At 40.6% G+C, this 27,652-nt stretch overlaps 1 protein-coding gene across 5 annotated transcripts in view; it reads right to left on the reverse strand.

Annotated features, from left to right (window-relative positions):
- HS3ST5 (heparan sulfate-glucosamine 3-sulfotransferase 5) overlaps positions 1 to 26,420 on the reverse strand; it is a 252,294-nt gene extending 225,874 nt beyond the window's left edge. For 2 of the 5 annotated variants that reach the window (XM_045188692.2, XM_045188689.2), the window contains exon 1: positions 25,324 to 26,151. The gene's annotated coding sequence lies outside the window, so the exon portion shown is untranslated. Of the gene's footprint in view, positions 1 to 24,386; positions 25,296 to 25,323; positions 26,152 to 26,400 lie in introns of those variants that run through there. The other 3 variants (XM_053914164.2, XM_045188690.3, XM_045188691.3) reach the window with 3 other exon arrangements.
- Between the last annotated feature and the right edge of the window lie 1,232 nt (positions 26,421 to 27,652).

Here is a 27,652-nt window from a genome sequence, read left to right on the forward strand (position 1 = left end):
AATGAGAAAGGAAGGGGGAGGGGCTGATCAGGTAGAGCTCTCAGCCCCTTACCCTCACCTCAAACAGAGCAGCTTCCTTTTTTATCTACTTTATGTATAAGGGAGGGAGACATGTAATACTTTATTTGGGGAAAAACTCACCTTTCTACAACTAAAGACAAAATAGAAAACCATTAACATTGGGAAGCACCAGCTCTTTCTTGTCTACTACAGTATCCTCAGCACCTAGGACAGTGTCTAGAAAGTAGTGAATAGATATTTTTGAAGGGATTAACAGAAGAATGGATTTAATTAATTTTTCTCCATCAGTGTACTAACAGAAACTCTGGAAAAGTTACCCAAGGGCAACGGACCTCCCTTTTCTCCCCTCATGAGGAACCCACCACTCGAACCCCCCGCAGCACTGTGGGGATTAAAAATGCACGTACCTGGTACAGTGCCTCAAACATTCTAACCTTTGGCTCTTTTGCTCTCTCCACAGCAAAAACTATTTGCTGTTTCATCAACCTACCTCTACCTGGAGTTTTCTGTTGCATCTTTCCCTTTTAAATTTTTCTTCATCAGGGCTACTAAAGGTTTTTCCCACAGTCTTCTCAGTTAAACTGGCATCTGACTCTTTATCTGATTACTTCGCATTTTTCTATTTCCCATGGTAATGAGAAGTGGGGAAAAATAAGGCTAGTCTGGTACTTTTTGGTTACTTAATAATTTAAAAACTCGGTGGTAACTTAATAGAACTGTCTTTCAGATTAATTATTAAAACTAGAGTTAGAACAAATGAAAAAGCTACTTTTTTTCTTACTATTGAATTTACTTTTCTCTATGCCATGTAGATTAACATAACTTTTTATAGAAAAGTTATACAGTGCTTGATAGTATATATACTTTTCCCTGATAGCATGTTCAATTCTTAGGAGTAGTATTAACTATGAGATAATAGAAGTATTAGCAGTTTCAAATTTTCTATCATACAAGTCAGAGAAGGAAAGCTCTCTATGACTACAAATTCATTTCCTGTGCAACCAAAAAATAAATGTGGTTTTAAAGTAGCAACATAATGTCTCAGGGAATGTGTATATATTTTCAATTTGTTTTATCCTAACCCTCAAATAAATAAATCTATGGCAGTCAGCTGTCTTCAAAGCACCTTAACCTTAATTTTTAGACCATACTAAAAATATTGTCTGCATAACCTTCCCTAATCAAGTTAGAGAGAGACAGATGGGCCTGCTTTTGCCTTGCACTGTGTTTATAGTTAAAATCTACATTTGCTCACATAACACAGTAAAAAAAATCAGCTGCAGAACTGACATCAGAGAAAGTGATTCCAAATTCTAAATATTCTAAATATATATTATAAAAAATGATAATAGTGCTGCATATAAAAACCCTGTCGATAATGACTACAGTCCCTTTCAGCAAGAGGGGTAAATGTGGAGAAACCTATTTGTGGAAGGACAAGAGTTCTGGAGGTCATTTCCGTGGAAGCTGCTAAGGCAGTACATGAGACCATTCCTTGCAGCCGATTTCCCTTCTTCTCGCTATCTATATTTCCCAGTCACTCTGACGTTTCTTTGACTTACACACTAAAGAGAATAGATAGACCGTAGTTGTGAGATACAGAAAGCATGCCTCTCTAATGCCTTAGAGTATGAAGCTCCCCAAATATTTTCTGTACCTCCTTGGGGAGAACTATATTTCCTTGTCTCACTGATGTCAGACTTGGCCATAGGAATTGATTTGGCAAATAAAATAAATACGAGTAACATATATCACTTCCAGGGGGAAGCTTTTAGCTCCAGTGTGTCCTCCACAGGGATCTCTTTGCCCTGTGACACAGGGTAGGTTATGCTCCTGACAGATGCCTCTCTGAGCACCTGGGTCCCAGGCGGAAATGCAGACCCCTCCTCGGGGAGCCCTCCAACTTCAGTAAGCAGGTAGTGGGAGGAAACGTGAACATTTGAGATTGGGTCATTGGTTCGCTCAGCACAACCTAGCCTGCTGCTGACTCACACATGCGATTAGAAGGCATACGCCATAATAAAAGGGAACTCTTTTACCTAGAAGGTACAAAAAACATGAAGCAGGATTGCTACGGGGATTAGAGAAAGATAATGTATGTAAACTTCCTGGCACACACTTCATAATATGTAAAATTATTTAGGAGTTAAGGGCTAAGTTTGGGTGATTATTAAGTTGTGCATAGGGTGGAACAGGTAAAATCGTTAATTTGTTAGTGAGTACTAATAATACAGGAAAATGGCATTTTGTCCTCAGAAATCAAAGCATTTCTCGTTGTAACCTACAGTAGGCAATATGACTAGTGGCAGGGGTCATGAATTTATGGAATCAGAAAGAGTTCAATTCCTATCTTTACCTCTTTCTAACAGCAATTTAATTTAAGCTGCAATTCCTCATCCATAAAAATGGAACATGGAACCCACCTCACCGGATAACAGCGAATGCATATTAAGGGTCTAATATAATATGTGGCATACAATGGCAATTCAATCAATGCAAATCTTATTACTTTTCTACAGTTTGCATTTTCCTTCTGAATGAATAGTGAGCTAAAATACACAAAGTTTTCCAGGGTATAAAGCTATGGTGGCCTAGGGTGGGTTGAGGAGTGCTGGTTTTAGGCTTTGGATCTTAATTTGGGGCACAGGATGTTCTTAAAGGTTTTTTTTTCTTAAGGCGGTTTTTACGTTTGGGGCAAAGAGATCTAGAAAGCTGATTTGGAGGGACACTGAATCGGGAGGTGAGGGTTAGCAAAGACATCCTGAGAAGAATCCAGCAGGGGCACTGGGTGCAGTGATTTCTTCAAGTCCTTCCTGAGCTCCTGAGAGAGGGACATTCAAGGCGAGGAAGAACGGGGTTTGTGTGGATAAACACAACCTAACAGAATAGTTACTGTGCATTGCTATTGTCATTATTGCACACCAAATGTAACTACCAAAAATATTCACCCAGCTGTTCCCTGTTAGGGCTGCCAGTTCTCCTTGGCACCTAATGTAATGGCTGGGTGAGAAAAACTGGAAGACTTCTAAGATTCTGGAGACTTCTAAGACTCTGAAGAGAATTCCACCTGTGTTTCTTTGAACACATTTTCTGAAAACTCACATTTCTAACTTGGCCCTAGAGGGCCAAGTAATTTCTGACATGGGAAGGTTTCTGGTTTCAGCTCATCACTTTTATTCATCATTCTACATGGCTTTTGGCATCCAATCGTGGTACAAAAGAACAAAATCCTTGGACCTAAAACATTCTGATGCAACATTAGTTTGATGGCTCTGACTCCAAGTTTTAAAAAATGAGTACCCCCAAATCGTATAATCACTACATTATATAGAGTAGGACTTATTCTCCTCAGCTTCTTGCAGATATTTGCCCATCAAAATAAATTTTCTAAAAAAAACCACGGTATTTCATGGTAAACCAAAACTATGTGCACTTTGCGTGTCACTTGTCATTTTTGACATTGTTTTTATGTCCTTTGCCTCCTCCCAAGCCTCTTCCAATTTTTAAGAGAACTGGATTCACAAAGTCTATCAGTAGCCCCTCTCCATACAGTGATGTTCTCAAGTACTTCAGCCAACATATGCAAATGTATTCAGATGAACCAGGATGAGCAAACCCCTGTTTAGCCTCCTTTCCATACCAGTGTATGGGATCACCACTCTTATGCTTCCTGTGATTTCAGTTGCTGCTAACATGTCTAATTCAACCTAAGAGAAGTTATAGCATAGGACGACTTTAGTCGTGTGATCAGGCAATGAAGGACTGTCGAACTAGGAAGTGACAGTTATACATGCAGGAGATGTCTACACTTGGTTCCAGGCCAATAATCTGGAGAAACGAATATTTAAAGAGAGATTTAAAAAACCTTTGAATGCATCAGCCTAACTGTCCACTTTCTGTGTGGATGCATTGCAAGCTGTAACATCTGCAATGATTTATGCATCCTCTGCAGTAGGAGATGTACTTGGGGCAGAGACCCAGGAGGTTTCTACAAATTAACTTGATGGGATTAGTTATCTGGTTATCTAGGCACAATTGATCAAGGATTAAAAAAAGAACCTATTTAAATCACCAAGTAGCCTAGGCCCTATGGCACATGCTGTTCCAGTTTAAAACAGGTATTCTAGAGTGATTTTGATAAAAAGTTAGGTGACTGGTTCAACACGTGATGGGATAGAAGCCTGATAAAAGTGGTATTTCTTCGATAAGGTGAGTTCGCTTTGGGGGACGGTGTACTTTTTCTCCTGACTCCTCGTAGAGGACTGCGTTTTGCTTATCTGCATAGCACACAGTAGGCCCACAGTAAGTATATGCTTAATGACAGAATATGGGATTCTGAGTGATGACAATATTAAGTCAAAGGCATTTTGAAAACAATACTTGAGGCTTTATTCTTCAGCACTAATTTGTGAGCCACGCAGTAATTAGAGCAGCTGCATAGCAGTTTCCAATTTTATACATCTGATTTTAGCAAGTTTTATAGGTTGAAACACTGAGTTGTCAAACATACCCAATTTCAATAATCACATTACTTCTTTTTAGTCAATGTCCTTGGATCCTATAAACTGTTTTCAGTGAAGACTCTCCTATTCTGGGTTGGTTTCTAAAGCACGAAATAAAAATAACCCTCTACCCTTAATAGGATTTAAATACCAATAAATTTCGAGATTCAGTAGGGCTTGAGATTTATGGTGTGAATAAAGCTTTGTGGTTCAATATTAAAAATAACTCTAAAATGGTCTTAACTGAATGCTCATTTAGATATTTATATTTAGTATCTATCCACAGGCAGTTTCTCAAAACGTACTTTGTGTGAAATCTCCTTGAATGTAGTTATGCTCCTGAATTCTTTTCCCCTAAGATCCTGGCTAGAGTGATCAGTGCTTGAGGCTGAGATGGTGCAGTGCCCAGTCGGGACTGGACACAGCGTCTGTGGTCATCATGAGCTTGTAGATGATAAATACCAAACTAGGTCATGTGATACATAAGGAGGTTTTGGTCAATGACAGATCACATATACACAGTGGTTGCGTAAGATTATAATGGAGCTGAAAAACTCCTATGGCCTAGTGATATCACAGCCATTATGATCATGACTGTGGTTATGCTGGTGTAAACCTGCGCTGCCAGTCACATAAAAGTATAGCGCACACAATATGCATAGTATGTAACACGTGATGATGATGATGAGCAACTGTTACTGGTTTGTGTATTACCACTAGACTATACTTTTTATCACTATTTTGGCATGTATCCTTCCTACTTATAAAAAAAAGCTGTGAAACACTATGCCATGTTACACTAACAGCAGCCTCATATATTGTGTTTACTGTTTCTTGATTGCATCATTTTCCCTTGTGCTTGATTTAATCCTGTGCTGTTTTGTACAGTAGCATGCGATATAGGCTTGTAGCCTAGGAGCAATAGGCTGTACTATATCGCCTAGGTAGGTAGTAGTCTATCCCATCTAGGTTTGTGTAAGTGCACTCGGTGATGTTAATTTTTGCACAATGATGATGTTGCCTAACGATGCATTTCTCAGAATGCCCACGACTGTGGTAGGTTGACCACATCCTTTGGAGACTCTCCCTTGCTCACCTTGCTGCAGGCTGTCTTGGGCATCCCCCTTCTTCTTTAGCTTATGTCTACTCTGGTGAGTGGGAGACAGGAAGAAGAAAGTGGAGAAGGAGGAGAATGAGGAGGAGAAAGAAAGAAGTAGTTTAGCAGGTCTGCTAAACAGTGTCATAGTAGAAATTAGCTTGAGGGTCAGTTTAAGATTTCTTTATTCATATTCCTCTTGTGTCTTATTGCCATGGATACATAAGTTGATTTTTATAAATATAGCATTTATAATGGTAAGTTACAAGATGGCAATATATTATACTGAGTCTATTTTTACAACTTGAAAAATAAATGCCGTCCAGATAACTTAAAGCTGCATTGTGAAAATACACTAGGGTATCCCAGTAAAAACATCTTCCAGACGTGTAACATCATATATTTTGCTTCAGATTTTAGACCTCCAGTAAATATTTTAAAATTTTATTCCATGAATGTGAGAAAATATATTAAGTTCTAGCACTGGTTCTACTGATAACGACAAAATAAGTGGATCTGTTTATATATCTCAAGTGATATATTTAAATAATGAAAATAGCAAATGCCATTGGAGCTGTGGATTGCTAGTTTTAGCTTCCTTCACCATCATTTTAAAGTTAACAGCCGCTATCTATGCACTGTGGATTGATGATGCTGGAGAGTTGGTATTCCTCAAAATATTGACCACCTGTTGTGATGTTTGTAATCCCACCACTATTAAGCTCAGTAAGAAATGCCAGATGGGAACAAGACAGGGCAGTGGACTTGGAACAGTAGGGGCAGTAGAAGATAGGACAAGCTTATTGTAAGAAAGAATGGAAAAAATTAAAATCAACTTTAAAAATCAGAGTGTGCATAAAATCCTAAATTTGATTGCATATAATTTTTAAGTTCTTTATAACTCACAGTTGTTTATAGGATAAGTATAAAAAGGAAGGAAGGAAGGAAGGAAAGAAAGAAGGAAGGAAAGAGGAAGGAAGGAAGGAAGGTAGGCAGGCAAAATGCCTTAATATAATCATAAAGTACCAATTTACATGGATTAATTGTGGTTCTATCTCTGGCATCCCAACACCTCCATCACCCCCACCCCAAACACACACACCGACTCAGACACAATAACAAGGACACACAACGCAGACTGGGAGCCAATGGCTGGCACTGGACTACTTCTTTTTTCTTGCACAATATGCCTGTTTTTTAAAAACACTCTCATAGTTACTGTTTTCTTTCTTTTTGTAACCATAGACACTCCCACGTAGCACCAGCTCAGTTCCAGCCAAACTGTGTGTATTTTTACATAAAGAAAACAGGTCTTTTAGTTCTGTATTAGCAAAGTCACCTCCTTTACTGCCAGTGCTAATGCTAAACATGTAATAATACTTTATTGTCACGAGCAGGAATCTGCGCTGCTAATTAAATGCAGCTGTCAGTAATTACAACTTGTCAGTGTAATCTATTTTAGGGAGCTCTACTTTAAATGATAAAAGATGGGCCTGATATTGAGAGGGTGGGATAGGCAAGGTGACTGCTTACTTCCCTCAGAAACTTACTTTTTTTAATGATGAATAAGTAACTCTATTGTGAAGATGTCTTAACTGGGTTATTCTGTATTTCTTTGGTGCATGAGTGATAAAGTTTGCAATTAGTTCTTTAAAAATATAATCCAAATGTCAGCTCCTTTGTAATACCAACAATGACTTTCCCAGAGTACGATGACTTCCACAGAGTTATTACGTCATGGTGGTGCTCTGTAAGAAAAGCACCCGTGGTTAAGGCACTATGGTCTCTACCATCAACTATTGCACTCAGTATAAATGCACCTTCTCATTGCTCACAAACTGGATTAGACAAGGAACGTCACTTTGATAAATGGGGAGGAGGGGTTAGTAACTTTGTTTGTATGTGCTTTTCACTGATATTCAACCAGGTTTTCTCTAAGAAAATGTTTAACATTCAGTTTAGGGCTTTGAAATTTGTAAATTACATAAAAACATGATGTTTGCTTATAATATTAATTTATCTTAACTGATTCTGAAATGAACCTCAAACTCTTTAATAGCTCTACAGATGCGTGAGTAAAAGCAATGTCAGGACAAGGGTAACGATGGCAGCCTGATCTGCTCCATGGGATGGGACTGGGGCTGCCAGATGCTGGCAGAGCCCAGGGTCTAAGGGGAGCAGACCTTTGGCCTCACCTCCCCTTACTTCCCCTGACATTTAAAATGAATGTGGTGGCAGTGGAAAGGGGATACTGGAGTCTTCAGGGGTGAAGTGATGGGGTGGTGGGAGGATCCATGGGGAAAAAAATAAGCACAGCAGGAGGATGAGGGAGGCTTGGCGCGGGAGTGGCTTTACCCCACACAGGCCACAAGACTTATCACACCGCTCACAGCATCCTGACTGTCTCATCCTTCTTCTCCCACCATCTGTTTCATATCCAACACTCCAGTAGTCCTCGTGTTACTGGATAATTAATTATCTTGTTATAGGTCCCAACAAATTTGGCAGCTACTCTTCTGAATACAGCACATTTAAATAGAATTAATAATTTGGTTGTTCATCCCAGGTGAAGGAAAAAAAAAGCTTTCCAGATGGAAAATAATTAAAAAACACCTACCTAAATGTATTTTTGAAATACAGTCAGCAAAACTCACTAACACATTCTTTTTCCCAAGAAGCCTCCTTTGGGGAAGGGATGCATAGTCCAGTGGGAGTGGGATAAATTCCCCCTTTTCCATGGCATTAATTCTTACCTCCATTTTTACTGAGAAAATGTGGGTTATTTCAGATATTTCTCAAAAACTAAAATGTTAAAAATTCCAAGTGATGAGCATCTCCATTGAAGAAAGAACACCTTGAATAGCCATTGAGCTCCTTAAAAGGTAGGGTTTATTCAAAAGGAAAAACCAAGAATATACGCATAGATGGTTGTGAAAGTTTTTGACTTTTATGGGTTCCTACACCCACAATTTCACTGCACCCCTAAGTCACCTGTTGTATGCAGAACTCAGTCTTTCCAATCAGCTCATCGTTTTCCTTAAATACAGTAGCTGCTCAATGAATAACTAGTGAATGTACGAGTGATGACTCTGAGCTATTGTCATGGCACGGTTTCTCGCTGTCCACTCCAGCTGGCTGAAGCCAGTGAGTGTTCATTGGTGGCAGAAGTTTAACAGCAAGGCAAGGGTATGGTGATCGGCAGGGTGGTTGGGGAGGGGGTGCAGGGGGTGCGGGGAGAGCACGGGCTGCGTTTCCTCACATGAGCATGCGCAGGCTCCACAAGGCTGCACACTCACAAAGATCTCCATTTCCAGTCTGTGTACCACACCCCTTTCCTATATCAGGCTGCCTTTGCCAACTTGGGGAGCTAAGACCCACTTGGCTCTCTTCTGGAATGACAGAGAAAGTAATCCTCAGGCCTACTCAGGGTATCTAAGGTGTCCAGGCACAAAGACTGTAATGCATGCAGTTAGAATGTCTGCCCCGGCCCTGGGCTGGGGAAAGCAAGACGGTGCCAGCCCAGGCTCCTAGCACTGATCTCCCCAGAGAGCAGGATCACTGGGTGCAGAAAGGCAGCACTACATTAACTGCACAAAGGGAATTTACAATATTTGTTTTTCTGTCAGCATAGTGATTAATATAATACATCCTTTCACTTTCAAAGGTGTCCTTGGATGGTGACTTCCATAGTCACCCACTTATAACACAAGAGTCTTTGTTCAGCTTTCCGACATTTTAACTTCAAACATATTTTGCACCACTTACTGTATGTAGGGAAATACCAGTATGTAGATCAAGAATGGCTGAATGTGCCCTGGCTGGTGTGGCTCAGTGGATTGAGCACCGGCCTGCGAACCAAAATGTCACTGGTTCTATTCCCAGTCAGGGCACATGCTTGGGGGGTGGGCCAGGTCCTCAGTAGGCGGTACGCGAGAAGCAACCACACACTGATGTTTCTCTCCCTCTCTTTCTCTCTCCCTCCCCCTCTCTCTAAAAATAAAATATTTTTTTAAAAAAAAGAATGGCAGAATGTTATCCTGATAGAATTAGGTCACAGAGAACTTCATGATTACAAGACAGTAAGAGCATAAAGCTACACCCTTTCTCAAAGCAACAGAATTATTTGATAATGAAGAAGCTATATATAGTTATGTATATAGTTATATATCCCTAGATATGGAGTCTTTTTAAAAATATATCCCTAGATAGGGCATCTTTAATATATATTATATATATAATTATAAGTATGTTATTTCTTTAGTTTGATATGTATGTGTATACACACACACACACACACATCACACACATATATCCCTAGATATGTTGTCTTTTAAGACAGAATATAGTTAAAGTCTCACAATAAATGACACTTTCAAAGTAGATTTATAACTGAAAGCAGACAGGATTGGCTTTGCTCTACTTTTATACTGTTCACAGTTTTCTCTCAGCTTTAAGGCAGAAAATGGAAATAAAATGTCTATACAACCAGGGAATATTAGTTAATGCTTCTACATGCTTTACAGTGGAAGTGAAGAAAATATGATAATTTTTTTCCCATAATTTTTTCAACACTTTTATTCATATTGCTATAAGCAGATACAGTATAATTGCTACCCATTCAATCTTTTTATTATTATTCATTTTCCTTTTTGTTGAATTTATTGGGGTGACACAGGTTAACAAAATTATACAGGCTTTAAGCCCACAATCCCACAACACATCCTCTGTGCACTGTAGTGCGTGTTCACCACCCAAGTCAAGTCTCCGTCCATCCCCATTTATCCCCCCTTCCCCTTCCCCACCACCCTCCTCCCTCCAGCAATCACCACACTGTTGTCTCTTCATGAGTTTGTTCTTTTTTGTTCAATCCCTCCACCCACCCCCAGCCCCTCAACCTCGCCCCTCCTCACCCTAGGCAGCTTCAGGCTGCTCTTTATCTATGATTCTGTCTTTATTTTCTTAGTTCATTTTGTTCATTAGATTCCACATTTAAGTGAAACCATATGGTGCTTGTCTTTCTCTGACTAGCTTATTTCACTTAGCATAATGCTCTCTAGGTCTATCTATGCTTTCACAAATGGTAAGATTTCCTTTTTTATGGCCAAGTAGTACTCCACTGTGTAAATGTACCACAGCTTTTTTATTCAGTCATGTACTAATGGGCCCTTGGGCTGCCTCCAAATTTTTGATGTTATAAATAATTCTGCAATGAACAAAGGGGTGCATATATTCTTTTGAATCAGTGTTGTGGGTTTCTTTTGATGCATTCCCAGAAGTGGAATTGCTGGGTCATAAGGCAGTTTCACATTACATTTTTTTGAAGAAACTCCACCCTGCTTTCCAAAGTGGCTTCACCAATCTGCATTCCCACCAACAGTTTGCTTTTCTCCACATCCTCACCAATATTTGCTGTTTATTGATTCATTGATGATCACCATTCTGACAGGAGTGAGGTGATATCTCACTGTGGTTTTAATTTGCATTTCTCCGTTTATCAGTGATGTTGAGCATCTTTTCTTATGCCTTTTGGCCACTGTATGTTATCTTTAGAGAAGTTTCTATTAAGGTACTTTTCCAATTTTTTAATTGGTTTGTTTTTGCAGTGTTAAGTTTTGTAAGTTCTTTGCTATTCTGGGTATTAACCTGTTATTAGATGTATCATTGGTGAATAGGTTCTCCCATTCAATGGGTTGTCTTTTAATTTTGTTGATGGTTTCCTTTGCTGTGCAAAAACTTTTTAGATTGATGTAGTCCCATATTTTTATTTTTTTGTTTCCCTTGCCTGAGGAGACATATCAGAAAAATAATGCTATGTCTGAGATTTTACTGCCTATGCTTTCTTCTAGGATTTTTATGGTTTTGAGTCTAACATTTAAGTCTTTAATCCATTTACAGTTTATTACTGTGTAATGTGTAAGAAGGTGGTCTAGTTCCAGTTCTTTGCATGTGTCTGTGCAATTTTCCCAACACCATTTACTGAATAGACTATCTTTAGCCTATTGTATGTTTTTGCTTCCTTTGTCAAATGTTAATTGACTATAAAGGCATGGGTTTATTTCTGGAGTTTCTATTCTGTTCTATTGATCTATATGACTGTTTTTATGCCAGCACCATGCTGTTTTGATTATTATGGCCTTGTAGTATAGTTTGACATCAAGTAGCATGATTCCTCCAACTTTGTTCTTCTTTCTCAAAACCACTGTGGCTATTTGGGGATTTTTATGGTTCCACATATATTTTTGGAATATTTGTTCTAGTTCTGTGAAATAAGCCATTGGTATCTTGATAAGAATTGCATTGAATCTATAGATTACTTTATGTAATATGGACATTTTAATGATGTTAGCTCTTCCTCAGCATAAACATGATATATGCTTCCACTTATTTGTATTATCTTTAATTAATTTCTTCAGTGTCTTATAATTTCCTGAGTACATGTCTTTTACATTCTTGGTTAAACTTATTCCTGGGTATTTAATTCTTTTTGAAGCAATTGTGAATGGGATTGTTTTCTTAGTTTCCCTTTCTAAGAGTTCATTATTGGCATATAAAAATGTAACTGATTTCTGGATGTATATTTTCTATCCTACTACTTTATCAAATTCCTTTATCAGTGTTAGTAGTCATGTGGTGAAATCTTTGGTGTTCTCTATATACAGTATCTCATCATCTGCAAATAAGGGGAGTTCTACTTCTTCTGCTCCAGTTTGGATGCCTTTCATTTCCTCTTCTTCTTGTCTGATTGCTGTCTAGGACTTCCAGTACTTGAATGAGAATGGTGAAAGCAGACATCCCTGTCTTGTTCCCCAACTTAAGGGAAATGCTTTTGGCTTTTTCCCATTGCGTATAATGTTGGCTGTGGGTCTGTCATTTATGACTTCTATTACATTGAGTTATAATTCCTCTATTCCCACTTTGCTGATAATTTTTTTATTATAAATGGGTGCTAGATTTTATCAAATGCTTTTTTTGCATCTATTGATATGATCATGTGGGTTTTATCCTTTATTTTGTATATGTGGTACATCACATATATTGATTTGTGGATAATGTACCAAACCTGCATCCCCAGAATAAATCTCACTTGATTATGGTGTGTGAACTTTTTAATGTTTTGCTGGATCTGGTTGGCTCATACTTTGTTAAGGATTTTAGCATCTATGTTCCTTAGGGATATTGGCCTATGATCATCTCTCATTGTAGTGTCTTTATCTGGTTTTGGAATTAGGATAATCCTGGCCTCATAAAATAAGCTTGGGAGTCTTCCCTCCTCTTGAAATTTTTGGAATAGTTTGAGAAGAATAGGTGTTGGTTCTTTGAATGTTTGGTAAAATTCACCTGTGAAGTCATCCAATCCAGGACTATTTTTGGTGGGAGTTTTTTCTTTTTTTAATTACTGGTTCAACTTCACTAGTTGTAATCTGTCTATTTAATTCTATGATTCTTTTTGATGCAGTTTTGGAAGATGGTATGTTTTTAGGAATTTATCCCTTGTTGCAGTTTATCCAGTTTATTGGCACATACTTGTTTGTAATATTGTCTTACAATCCTTCATATTTCTTTGGTGTCAGTTGTTACTTCTCTTTCATATTCAATTTTACTTATTTGAGGTGAAATGCTCTGAAGATATTGATTAAATCCACCCAATCTAGTGTGTCACTTAAGGCTACGATCTTTGTTGATTTTCTGTCTGGAAGATCTATCCATTGACGTCAGTGGGGTGATAAAATTTTCTACTATGACTGTATTACTGTCAATCTCTGCCTCTATGTCCATCAAGATTTGCTTTACATATTAGGTGCTCCTTTGTTGGGTACATAAATGTTTACAAGAGTAATATCCTCTCATTGGATTGATCCCTTCATTATGCAGTTATCATTATGCAGTGTCCTCCTTTGTCTCTTACTATAGACTGTGTTTTAAAGTCTCTTTTATCAGATATAAGTATTGTTACCCCAGCTTTTTAAAATTTCCATTTGCATGCAATATCTTTCTCCACACTTTTACTTTTAGTCCGTATCTTTCATTCTGAGATGGATCTCTTGTAGACAGCATATATATGGGTCTTATTTTCTTATCCATTTAGCTACCCTATATCTTTCAACTGCAGCTTTTAAGCTATTCACATTTAAAGTGATTATTGATAGGTATATATTTATTGCCACTTTATTCTTTTGATTATGTTCTGTTTTTTCTTCTTCTTAAAGTGCGTCCTTTAACATTTCTTGTAATACTGGTTTTGTGGTAACAAATTCCTTTAGCTATTTCTTGGCTTGGAAACTATTTCTCCTTCAATTTTAAATGATAGTTTCCTGGGTAAAGTGTTGTAGGTCCTTACTTTTCATCACTAACAATCTTATGGGAGCTCCCTTGTAGACAACTGTCTTTGTCTTGCAGCTTTTAAAATCATTTTTTCATTTTAGCTTCTCTGACTGGCAATTTTTTTCTATCTTGTCTTCCAAGTTGCTGATCGATTTTCTGCTTCATCCAATCTGCTTATTCCTTCCCTTGTATTCTTCACATCAGGTTTGTTTTCTTCATTTCTGACTGGTCCTTTTTATGGTTTCTATATCCTTTTTCATGCTGTTGAACATCTTTATAACCACTACTTTGAACTTTATATCAGATAAGTTGCTTGCCTCCAATTCATTTAGCTTGTGTGTGTGTGTGTGTCTGTGTGTGTGTGTGTGTGTAGATTTCTTCTGTTCTTTCATTTAGTGTCTGTTTCTTTATCTCCCCATTTTGGCTCCCTCTTTGTGTTTGTTTCTATGTATTAGGTAGATGTGCTATAACTCCCAGTCTTCATGGGATGGCCTTATGTAGTAGGTGTCCTTTGGGGTCCAGTAGTGCAATCTCCTTGATCACCTGAGTGGGGTACTACAGTAATATCTTTGTGTGTGTCATGTGGGCCCTCCTGCTGTAATTTAGTCTTGATCACTACTGCCCCATTTGTGCATGGGATCAACCCTCAGCTGGCTGACTGTGAGGTTCAAATCTGACCATGACATGCAAGCTGCTATGTAGTTGCTGACTACATAAAGCAGAATTCACCTCAGTGGGGTTTGACTCCTGCCAAGATCTCCCTTTGGATATGCTGCTTCTGAAGCTTAGTGGATTATGCTCTGATGTTGTCTGAAGTTGGCCATTGGGTGTGTTGGTTCTGCGCCTCTTGGGAGGGACTCTGGTGCAGCCCAATATGACACTACCTGTGACTGGCCCTTGGCAACCTGTTTGGAGCTATAAGCAATACACAGCTTGTGACTGTCTCTACTGGGCCTGGGTATGGACAGTAAGGACCAAGCCACACACCAACGCTGGCTTTTACCAGCATTAGCCCTGGGGGCAGGTGGAGTTATGTCTCCACCTGCGTCTGCCTGTTGGCTGCCTATTAGGTTCAGTCACTGAAAGAGCCTCTGGCTGTACTCCTCAGCAGGGTATAAGGTCTACATGGTGGGGCAAGAGGGAGTTCAGAAGATGGGCTTATTGCTTTCCTCCAGGCAGATACCACACAGAGCGGAGTGCTCTGCCCAAGAAAGATGGCACCTGTGGTATGGAACAATAGCTCAGCACAGGGATTCTGGCAGCTGTTCCTTCAACTCTCTTCCCAGAGCCACAAACCCCTATTCGCAGTACTCTAGTCTGCTATTCCTTCCCTCCACTGGAGCCCAGATCAGTGGCTGCAAACAAAATATTGTGCATTGGCCTTTTAAGAGGTTGCCTGTTTCTCTAACAGATTCTTGTCTCTCCCTGGTGGACAGAAACCCTGCTGCTTTTCATAGTCAGATGTTATATGGGCATCTCTTCCCAGCTCTGGTGCTCTGGGTTGGGGAGCCAAGCTTGGGGGTTAGATTCCACACTTCTCAGGGAACTCCCCACCCCCTGCAACTGAGATACCTCTATGGAACCTCAGTTGCTACCTGTGGGAACAGGACCAGCCCTTTTCGCGTCTCCGCCCTTCCTACCAGTCTCAATGTGTCTTCTTCTGTAAATCCTCGGTTATAAAAGTTCAACAGTCTTCAGTTGGTTGTTCAGGCTGATTGTTTTATAATGTAGTCGTATTTCCAATTTTGTTCTTGGAGGTGAGTATAGCTTCCACCTACTCTGCTGTCTTCTTGGATCTCTCTGTTTTTGTTTTTAGTTTCAGAAATAACACCATAATAAAAGAAGTTGACTAAAATAGTTACAGTTCAAATATTATATCAAATGTGTCAATGTTTTTAGGAATAATGGGTTACATTTTATATATTGTATCTTAAGGTAATATTGTATTTTTTATTTTTGAGGGTAATTTCTTATTTTTTGTGTATATAGTCACTCACCAGGGAATGACAACGCATCAGAAAATGTTGGATATCAGATACATTATTCAACAGGCCATTTCTATTTCTTTTGAACTACATAAGATTCTTAACAAGATTATCATATGTTGTTAGCTATTTTGGAGGTTATTGAGTTTTCCTATGTGGCAATGGTGAGTTTATATTCATTATTATTTTAAATCTTAAAAAAGAAAGCAGATTTTTATATCACTATGAGGGATATAAACCAATCACTCATAACTGGTTAAATCTGTCTCTTGCTTTCTAGAGGAGAAATCAACTTAAGTAATATGATTATTAGATATATTTAATTTTGAATAGAAGACTCAAAATGAGCTCAGGGACTTTTATGGAACTTTCTGAAGCTTTCTGAGTCTTGCTGGTGGAAAATAAAAATTAAAATTATCTAGTTCTTTATAGACCATGACTAGAGAAATGGAGATTTGAATCTATTCTTAAAAATTAATAGCCTTCCTAGATGGATGCTTACTAAAAGACACTTAGAAAACTGGAGAAGAGGGGAAATGGGGAAGAGTTGGGAGCAAGTTCTCCCTGATCTCTGGCAGAACTAGATCTTCTCCCTCATGACGTGTCCTCACCCTATCTTTTCTACATCATCAAGTACACTGAATACTTTCTGTTGCTTTACCAAGTGGGTTTGCTCTTGGGCTTGAAAGTTTCTTCAGAGCAAGGAAAAGGTCATTTATATCCTCTGCACCCAACACACTTCCTGGTACCCAGTAGTTGCTCAATAAATGTTTATTGAAATAACTCAGACAGAGAAAGGCAGAAAAGTAAGGCAGAAGAAAGAGTAAGATGACTATTTATTTCTTCAATAAAAATGTATTTAGTACTTCATATATTCCAGATCCTATACTAGGCAATGAGGATGTTGATAGTGGTGTGGGTCAGGGTGGGTGGGCTGCAAGGAGAAGGGTAAGAAAAGAAAGAGAATTTGTTGAGGAAGATAAGTTAGACAAACAGGTAACACTCTAGGCAGAGGGGCCAGCATGTGCAAAGGCATGGAAGTGTGAAATAGCACGTTCTGTTCCTTGCGTGGCATCACCCAATTGCATGGACTTTGTGTTGGAGTGATAGATGAGTCGCAGTCTGGGTCATTGGAACAGTAAGGGCTTTGAAGACTGAGCTAGTTTGAACTTTTTCTTAAAGGCAAAGGATGTTGCAGGTTATTAAGCAGGGGAATTACATGATTAGGTTAGCATTTGGAAAAAAATTTCAGAAGCGTTGAAGAAATTGGAGACCTAAAGCTAATAAGGAGGCTGGTGTGATCCAGTTGAGTTCCAACAGTCTGAACTACAGCAATAGCATTGGGGTTGGTGGGACCGTAGGTGTTCAGGAGGCAGGATTTTCATGTCTTGGTGACAGACCAGAAGAGGAGAAGGAGAAATACAAGATGATCCCAAGGTATCTATGTCCCTACTATGATCCTTATAACTGTTCTTCTTGGTTTCTCAGTATTCTTGGGTGTCTGAACAGATGATGGTGTCAATACAGAAGATCAAATAACAGAGTGATTAGAGAAGAGGTAACATTAGAAAAGTAATGGTGTATAAAATTCTCAAGATCTTGATCTTATGTTGGTAGGTACAGAGTTCAGAATTCCTTATTAAAAGGATGCTAGTATTTATGGAATACAGAAACTCCAAAACTAAATGCTGCTATGGTAACAGTTAACTGTCTAGTCATACATTTCAGAGTGGACAGGGTATGAGAATAAGATAAATATCTCATTAAGAAAAAATAATTCCATCTCTAAAAAATCAGGCAATACTAATTATAGCTAATATTTATTATTTTATGATGTGACAGGTATGCTTTCAGGACAATGGGAATAATATCCTCAACTATAAAGAGTCAGTCATCAGGATTAAGTGATCACTGCACATCTAGTCAAACTTTAGGAACAGAGGAATAAAACAAATATGAAATAAAAACACTGGAATGAAAACAAGTACTCCTACTAGCTATCAGTCTATCTGCTGGTTCATGGTCTCCTCATGTGCCCCCATATTTGCCCTGTTTTCTTTCTCCATCTCCCTCCATATGTCCCCCCTGCTAAATTTCTCAGCTCTCCACTTTCCAGATTCTGAGATGTCCACAGGAAGAAGCTCTGTGTCTGCCTCATGATACCATGTGCCAAGTACCATGGAAGTAAAGGTGATAGGAATATAATCCAGCACAATCCTACTCTTGAGAGGCACTCAGTCAGGTGGACAATGGAACACCTCCATAATTTTCTGCCTACTCTCAGGAAGGAGGTACCCACCACTTCCCCACACTGTGTACCTAGGGAGAAGGTCTTTCCAGGGCTACTTGGTTGTATACAACTCCATCCAGCTCAGAAAAAAGTACATTAGAATATCCAGGTCACATGCAGCTATCTCTCCATATTAAGAAATTCCACTAGCATGGAGTATGTCAGCTCCCTACCCCTGTATCCAGATCATGGGTACAACTATTTAGCAGGATCTTGGCAGATCTATTTAAATCTATTTAAAAGTATATCCAACAATTTACTGAAAATTAATATGGCCTCATTTTTTGCTTTAGTAGCCTTGCATGTACATAGGAAATAGTATGAGATGACAAAGCCAAGAAACTAACCTTTGTTGAAAATAAACCCCTCCTTTGTTGCAAAGAAGTCACAGGGAAATAGGGAGGCATAGGTTTCGGGGCCGTGAACTCAGAGAAGGTGCTCAGGGGCTAATCGCTACTGAGAAGTCCATTGGTGTGGGCTCTGGGCGGGACAGCAAGTTTGGATCATGGCTCCACCTCTCTAGCTATGACTTCTCTTGGGCTTGGTTTTCTCATCCATGAAATGGAAATATTAATGATATACATCCCATTGAATGTTTTGTGGGAATACAATGTGTTAATACCTGTACAATTCTTGGTACATAGTAAGTACTGATTACATGTTACCTATTACCATTTATTATTTTGACAAAGATAAAGAAGTAAATAGGTATATCCATTAAGACAAAATAACATAGAAGAACATTAGTTTCTAAGCTTTCTAAGCCTATAAAATGAGGATATCTGGGTGGCTACCAGAATGAAATGTTACAAAAGATAATCTAAGAATAAAATTCAATTTAACTTTTTAAATCAAGTTTAATGACCAGAGTTAGAAAATAGATTTGTACTTTAAACCATGAACTCTATATGGCATAAAAATATAAAAGAGAAAAAATTTCTTAATGTCCTAATGCTTCAATTCATGTTAGATATAAAGATAAATATAAATGTTTCAATGCTATTTAGCAAAACTTTCGCTCCTCCCCGTTAATTATATCTGTAGAAGAGGATACAACTTCAAAAGAATTGTGTGAACATGTTTCACACTGCAACAAAAAATTGGGAAGTAGCTGTCTCAAATGTCTCTGCTCAATTCCCACGCTTGACACAAGCCTTTAGACCCAGTAACACCTGCATCAAGCTTAAGTCTGAAACATATATTTCTTCTCTTCATGTCTTTCCCTTAACAGAGAATGCACAGAACATATGCTTTGCAATGGAGTACAACCAATTCTCATAGATAGGTAGATCTTATGTATGTTGAGGCACATTAAGAATTATTGTTTCCTGGCTGGTGTGGCTCAGGGGACTGGGCCACTGAAAGGTCATGGGTTCAATTCCCAGTCAGGGCACATGCCTGGGTTGCTGGCCAATGTTTTTATCTCTCACTTCCTCTCTCCCATGCCCTCCCTCTAAAAACAGATTAAAACAAGAATTATTGTGATTTCTTTTGTGACTTGAGTTACATAGCTATGACAAGGAGCACTGCAGTGACATTCTAATATGTTCTGAAATAGCTCCCCAAACTGTGCCCAAATAGCAGATTGTTAATATTTGTGACAGCATGGTTGTGCTGTCTCATTAACAGTGTAAAGATTCTGTTCCTTAACATTCATTATGTGTTATGTGCCATTTTTAAATAAAAGGTACAATTACAGGCAGTTTTCCTTTGGTTGACTTCTAAACTTGAACGCTTTAATCAGTTTATTATTTCACCCTCCTTGCACCATCCTCCTCTTTCTATCTCAGGTCCCTCGGTCTCACAAAGATTATTACTCCACAGGGTTTCATAGATAGTACTATCCTAAGGTCCTCATGAAAAAGGAAAAGTTCTATTTAATATTAAATCATAACCTTAAAACTATGCAATTATAAAGACATATAAAGTTTCTTTACCTGTATACTAGCAACTTCTAGAATACTTCCCTTCAGTGCATGCCGTAACCATTAACTGGATGCCTATGGTATGCCACATAGGTCAAAGAAGAATTAGTTTCATTTTACACCTTCGCATAAAACTCTCCTGATTCCTTTGGCACGTACCATAGAGTAACGTGTAACATTGACCTCTGTGCAAGAAGTTCATATTATAAGGATATTATGGGAAGCATAAAACATTCAGTATCAGATCCTTTCAGCTATTAAAACTACTTAAATATGGCATCGGTTCTTAAGTTACCTAATTTAAAAGTAGCTGAACCTAAGAAAATTACTGAGTCCATTAAGAACTTCATTAAGTTATAGCACTGTGCTAGCATCTCTCTAGCTGAGCTTATGTCAGTGTTTCATGACAAGCGCCTTCCTTATGAATTCCTTAAGAATTCACTCTAAGTTAAAACCCTCACAAACCTCAGCTGCTGGAAGGTATTTGCTTTACAACTGAACTTGCTTCACACTTGGACCCTTATTTAAGTGAGTTAAAAATATGTCTGTTCAAACCCTGGCTGGTGTGGCTCAGTGGATTGAGTGCCAGCCTGCGAACCAAAGAATCGCTGGTTCAACTCCCAGTCAGGGCACATGCCTGGGTTGTGGGCCAGGGTCCCAGTAGGGGGAGTCTGAGAGGCAACCGCACATTGAGTTTCTGTCCTCTTTTTCCCTCCCTTCCCCTTTCTCTAGAAATAAATAAATAAAATGTTAAAAAATGTTTAAAAATAAAAATATGTATCTGTTCAAGAGCAGTGGCATAGCATAGCGCACTGCTTGGGCTTACATCCCAGCCCTGTCATTTATTAGCTGTGGAGCATAAGCCATTGATTTAGGCTCCCTGAGCCTCAGTCTCCTCATGTAAATGGGGATAATAATAATAACTACTTATTTGCTCTCTGTGAAAGTCGTTAGACAGCATCAGGCCCACACTAAAGGTTATCGAAAGTGTTTCTTAAATAAGTTCTTCAAAAAAGTTTAGTCTCAATTCTTTAAAATTTTTTTATTAAATTTATTGGGATGCCACTGGTTAATAGGATCACATAGGCTTCAAAGTACACTTCTGCGATACCAGATCCGTATGTCCCACTGCTGCCCATCCCCGCCCCCCCAGCCAGACCGTCCTCTGCCACCACAGGAGGTGTTCGGCAGACCCCTCCGCCCCCCACCCACTCCCTTCCCTCTGGTAACCACCACACTGTCTGTGTCCACGTTTCAGATTTATACCCCACATGCGAGTGAAATCTCAAACTAGTTGAGTGTTTATAAGTACTATTTTCAAGGTGATGCTGACTTCACAAACCATACATGCTACAGAGGGGACTCTCTTCCTATTGTTCAAAGGTATTAGACAAACATGCATATATATTATACGAATACAATATATATATATGTTCCATATGTATAAGCATACATGTATACATATAAACAGACCTGCTTACCATGCACAATCTAGGTAAAGTGGCTTAAAGCCAAACCAACTAGTCAACTACTTCTTAGTACTGACATAGCTTTCTTTCACAAAAAGTTTCAGGAAGATGGAAAATAATCTATTTTACCAAATGTTAATTAAGTAGAACATGATAATGGAATTTGCATATGAGATTTAGAGATTTTTTTTATCTTTACTAAATATTATGCAGATCTTCAGATATCTTTTGCTTCTACTTTTGAGGTGTTAGCTGCTCTGAAATGTTTTTGACTTAGATCCATGCTTGTATATGTCATTATTAATATCTTGCTTTAATTGTACTTCTGCTGTAAAGGTTACTTTAACATCGTGACTCAGAAACAAACACTGATTCTAGAGGGAGCAAAATTTTTCAACAATTAAATTGGATTATAGGAACAAAGTATTACACTTTTGCTGGTTTTTAAAAATTTATATTAAATTCACAGAAAAATTAAAATATAATGGCTTTTCTAAATAGTAACAACTTAGGTCATAATGAAATTTTAACTAGTTATTTTGGTTTTGAGTTCTCCCTTCCCCTTGGGAAAAAAAAAGTCAGGACTTAAATGAAGATAAACTTGTGGTTTGAATAATTATTCTCTTAACTTGATTTATTCTCTTTTCAAACTTTTACCTTTTCCTAAAGCAAAACAAACTATAATTCCACTACCAGTCACTCTTCATGTAATTGCAATAACCTCAGACTATGAAAGTATTTGAAAAAAGTATTAAAAAATCCCAAAATATATGCATATAAAGACCCATAAAATATTAGTATTCACATAATTTTGATTGCACAAACCTACTATTATCTATGCTCACACTCTATTCTCAGAGTTTTCCGTATCATTTTTAGCAAGCATTCCCTCTTCTGCCAGCTCCCTTAATAGCAAGCTGCCCTGAGAATTATTTCATTCATGAATAAAAGTCTCTAAAATAAAAGACCATCCTGCCAAACATGTCAAAAGAGTCAAGGAAAATTCCCCAGACCTAAAATTTCCCTAAGACACTTCCCTTTTTCTAGAAAGTCCTAAATAACCATTTTTGCTAACTTGCTAATTTACATAGTATAATTGCATTGTTAAGAGATGTTACTGTTTCCGAGGTTGTGAAGAGACGAGAAAAGAAAGGAGCAAAATACTTGTTGTGTTCTATGAATGTGAGTTTGCTTTTTTAATGCAACAGGAACATTTGCATGTACTCATAAATGAGTACTACCGGCATACGCAGACCTGGCCCTGTTCCATGGAAATCATGGACAGAGAGCTAGAGCAACGTACGATAGTTACAGCTCTCCCATGTATTCAGACTAAGCGCAAGAAGATTAAAGTCAATGTCAATTCTATGAAGTTCAGTCATATCTAAATGATGTGGTGGGTTAAGAACAATGGTGGAGTCACGGGGAAAGCAAAGTCGGCTGGTAAACATCTTGTATGATTTTTGAAGCAAGGACTCTTCGTTGACCACCTACTTTGGGCAAGAAGCTGCTTCCTTCACTAAGCAAGCCCCTGCTCTGCAGTCCCTTTGACAGTGTGGGAGTAAGCATCCTACTGCTTCCGAAGATCCTTTCTGGTTTAAAGTAACACTCAGCTCAGCTTTGCATATCATGTGTGCTCGTGTGCTCAATACATACTTTTTGAATGAGTTAAAATTTAGTGAGTAAGAAGGTTATTCATTCAAAAACATCTGTGAATGCCTGCGAAATGGTAAGGACAATGTTGCGAGCATAATCAGCACACTGTAAGCAGCACCTTCCCACAAAGATGTCAAAGAAAGCAACTTCCAATATTAAAATCTAAGCTTGAGGTCTGGCTTAACCTAGACACCACGATCCTAGTACTCTGTGAAACTCCATAATTTGTCAGATAATCTGGTTTAGGCATCTATTTAAATACAATTTTACATTATTAATGATGTGTCTATATACTTTATTAAGGCAGAAAAGACTATTTTAAAACAGTGGAGAGTAATTTGGAAGGGGCCAGAACAGTTTTCATTCCCTCCCTGTTAAAACTCTCTGCACTGAAGGCAGTTAAATTTAAGCAAGTTTCTTCCCATCATTATGTTTCTTGTAATATCTTCGTGTGTCTCCATCAATCCACTGGTGCCTGACTTCACATTCCTAAAGTAAAGAAGCCTACCCTGCTGCTCACTCAGTCACTTTAAGCAAGGACCTTTAGTGCACAAACACAGGGAGGAAGGTAAGTAGTATTGTTTTCATTTCTCCTTCTAAGAGCTTCTCTAGGAGAAACCACTAAGGTCACTTAAAATCTGCCATGTTCAACATAATTGATACCAATACAAACATTTAAAAAATAGTTTTGATATCCAAATATGCAAACGCTTTATCTTCTTTTCAACTTTTTTTCTTGGACTAGAAGGTGAATATATTTGAAATGAATTGTAATGTGAAAACATTTGTCTAAAGCCCCGGAATAGTCAAAACTACTGAGCAAAATCTTTCAGAAGCACCAGCTTTATATCACTTCTAGCAAATCAGTTTAGAAAGGAGCACCTTTACAGAAAGGTCACCCACCCACTCTCATTCCCTCGCCAATCAGACCCTGCATGCAATTTATCAGACTAAGTTTTCATAAATCAGAGAAGAGTTACAGTGTAATTAAATGTATCCACGAAGTAATATGATATAAAGCACTTTGCAAATATTAAACCTCTCCTTAAGGGATCAATATTTTCCATGAAGAAGCTGGTATTGGAGGGAGGGAGGGTGGAAAATTGGGAGGGAGACCCACCTACCCGGCCAGGTCTGGGGAGACCAGGGATCTGAGCAGCAGCTGCCTTGGGTGGGTGCCCTGAAGCACTCCAAGGAGGGAAGTCAGAGAGCGGAGCCCAACAAGGTGAAGTGACTGGAGTTCGTCCGAGGTTTGCTCGCTGTGCACCTGGAACCGCCAGGTAGAGGCAGCCACAGAAGGCTGAGCGCTCCTTTCTCACTTCCCTAAACCAAGGCTGTCTGGTGTCCAAGTCCCAGAAGCTGGAGTCTCAGTGCTCCATTCAGTAGCCAAAGTGACCTTCTGCACCTCTTAGTAATAACAATATGACCACCCCTCGATGGCATCCAACTCCTGTGTGTGTGTGTGTGTGTGTGTGTGATTGGTTGAATGAGCTGGGGCTACTAGGGGGCGGGGACTGGGTCTGCAAGGGGTGGGGGCGGCTGGGGAGGAGAATGCACCCGCTGCTCAAGTTCACTAAGCCTTGCCGGCCCTCTGACTGCCCTCTGCTCTGGCCTCGCAGGCCCCTACTTCACCCCAAGGCGTCTCGCGCTGCAAATGACAGCCCCACCGCCACTCCGGGAAGTGGCCCAGCGCGAACCCCCAAACTCTGCCAATTAAACGCATCTTGCCTCTCTGCCTTAAAGAGAGCCCAGAGCGCTGCCCCCTCCTAAGGGTGAGACACAGACTGACTGACACCGATGGCTCTAAATTCACCCAAGGAATCAACCTGCAGTTTTCCATCTCGCACTAGTTTAACCTCGAGCCCCAGCGAATGTCTCAAAAGTCTTCCCCAGGCAGTGCCCAGCAGTACTACGCCTCACAAAAGTGACTTGGCTGCATCGCATGGATGTCACCCCTAGTCGATTTCTCCCCCTATCACTTCCCCCCAAATCTAAGAGGTTTCAGCGCTGTTCTCGAGCCCCTCCCCGACGCAAGGCGGGCAGTGCGCCCAGCTCACCCTCATCCGCGGCGGCAGAGGCGCAGGCAGGAGCCCAGACCCGGGCCGGCAGCGGGTCGCACCAGGCCACTGGGCGGCTCCTGCAGTCCCGGCGGCAGTTGGTCCAGTAGTTTCGGACGCCACGGTTTGGGCGCGGCGGAGAGAGAGTCTGCGTGAAGCCGAGCGAGCGGGGCTGTGCGTGTGCGCGTGATAGTAAGAGGCAGGCGGGCCCGACACGCAGGAGGCGACGGCGGCTGCGGCTGCGAGGTCCCGGGTGGGGAACCGGCCCGAGGAGGAAGCGGGCGAGAAGTACGTAGTGTAGTTTAGGGAGCGTTTCCTGCACTTCCCCGGGAGACTGGAGCCAGGTGCGGCAGGGCGCGCTCCCGCAGCGCGGGCACGGTACGGGCGGCCGCAGGAGCCCGAGTCCGCGCACTGCCGGGGCCCGCAGCCACTCTGCGGGAGGAAGGGCGCATCCTCCTCGCAGCGCACGGGCACCGGCGCAACCCGGACTCAGCGCGCTGAGGGCAGAGCCTCCGGTGTCCTCGGTGACAGCTCCTTGGGAAGCCTGTTCCTTCCCGATCCGCCCCAAAGAGCAACAGTCAGTGTGTGGCTCTGTTCTTCCCTTCTTGGGTCTTGGAGCCACCGGTGCCAAGCTGTGCGGGCTCCCAGCTTCCAGCGGCTGGCGCTGTCACGGCCGCCGCCCAGCCCCTGGTGCTCCCCAGCCGGCAGCTGCCTCCCAGAGACGTGCCCAGCTGTGTGAGCGTGTGTGTGTCTAAGCGAATCTCTTCCCCTCCATCACTCCGGCGCGCGGGAGGGACCGGGTCGGCGGCGACCAGCTGCAGAGTGGCTGCCAGTCCACACCCTCTGGGCTCTCACCCCACCCACCCCGCCCCTGCTCCTCCTCGCCCTCTCCCTCCTCTCCCAGCTCCTTCTCCAGCTGCCGCTCCCTAGTTCCCAAAGGCAGTGGAGAAACCGCAGCGAAAAGGGTGGGGAAGGGTGGGGAAAGAAGCGCAGGTGTCTTCAGTGGAGAGATGGGCGCACCCGCCAGAGCAGCTTGCTGCAGGGTTTTAGGCAGAGAAAGGGAAGGAGAGGATTTACCCAGAGGCAGAGGTCCTGCTGTGTCCCACCAGGAACCGCGGGCCAGCTGCGCGGTAGGGAGAGGGGTGGGTGTGCAGGACTCCAGGGTGGATTGAGGTCTTTGCTTGGAGAACCCGCCGAAGAGACCAGAGTGGCAGAACCCCGGGGACACAGAAGTCAGAGGCACTCAATCACTGAGTTTCTGAGACCGGTCTCTTTGGGGTGAGAGGGGCCTACACCTGGAGGATGGGGGCACACAGGTGTCCAGGGAGGTCGTGTGTGGCTCCAGTGTACCAGGCTGGAGAGCGGAGTCTGTGAGGGGTCGGGCGGTGGCAGCAATGGTTGTCAGACTGCTGTGTGCATCCAGAGTCACAGGGGGCGATCACCGCCTAGCTGGGAAGTGGATATCAGGGTTCACCGTTTTTCCACTTCCAAATCCCAAACTCGCCTTCCCAATTCAGTCGATGTGCCTCCTATGTCCAGCAAAAGCAGTGAGCAAGGGGACTCTATGCTCTAGTTAGTTACTGTGCTTTTTTCCTGATTGAAAGGATCCCACCTGATCTGACTGATGTGTTGCTTCTCTCCCAACTCCAGTCCCCTCCTTTATATCTGCTCCCCACCCAACCAAAGATTCTGTGAAAACTGTTATCTTTCTCATTGATAAAGTTTTTTCCTTTAGACTTTCCTAAAAATAAACTTTTTTTTTTTGGCTGCTGAGGTATTAGGTCTCTTGCTAATTTCACAGTAAAATGCAGTACACAGAAAAGTCCTTTAGGTGGGGGATTACAGCCTTACTGCTTATGACTGCTTGTCTGTTTTCAAATGACAGTCTTAGAATGCAAAGTTGACTCAACCCTGGGGTGGGTGGAGAGAATTGGTCCATTTAACTAGAGGTCTGTTAGAATGATCCCTGGAAACAACACGAGAAAGAATTGTGGTGCTTTCTGCAGTATCCATTCCTTTTTATTATGGTAATTTCACTATGTTAATTTAGGCAGCCCCCAAAATGAAAGGTTGGATGCAATGGGCAATGCGCAATATTTCTAGATTCTCATTCAACAGCCCACCCACCCCCTCCTCCAGGCCCACTCTCAGCATTACATGCAAAGGTCGTGACTCAGATTTCAAACTTCACTTTTTGAATTTTAGGATACAGTCTGAAGGACAAAGCTGTTGAGTTCTAGAAAGAGATAAATGTAAGTAAACTTATTTACTAACTACTCAGACAAAATCATAAGCTGAGCAGCAGCAATGAAATGTATATTGTTTAATA

This window comes from Desmodus rotundus, chromosome 11, assembly GCF_022682495.2.
Source record: "Desmodus rotundus isolate HL8 chromosome 11, HLdesRot8A.1, whole genome shotgun sequence".
NCBI lineage: Eukaryota > Metazoa > Chordata > Mammalia > Chiroptera > Phyllostomidae > Desmodus > Desmodus rotundus.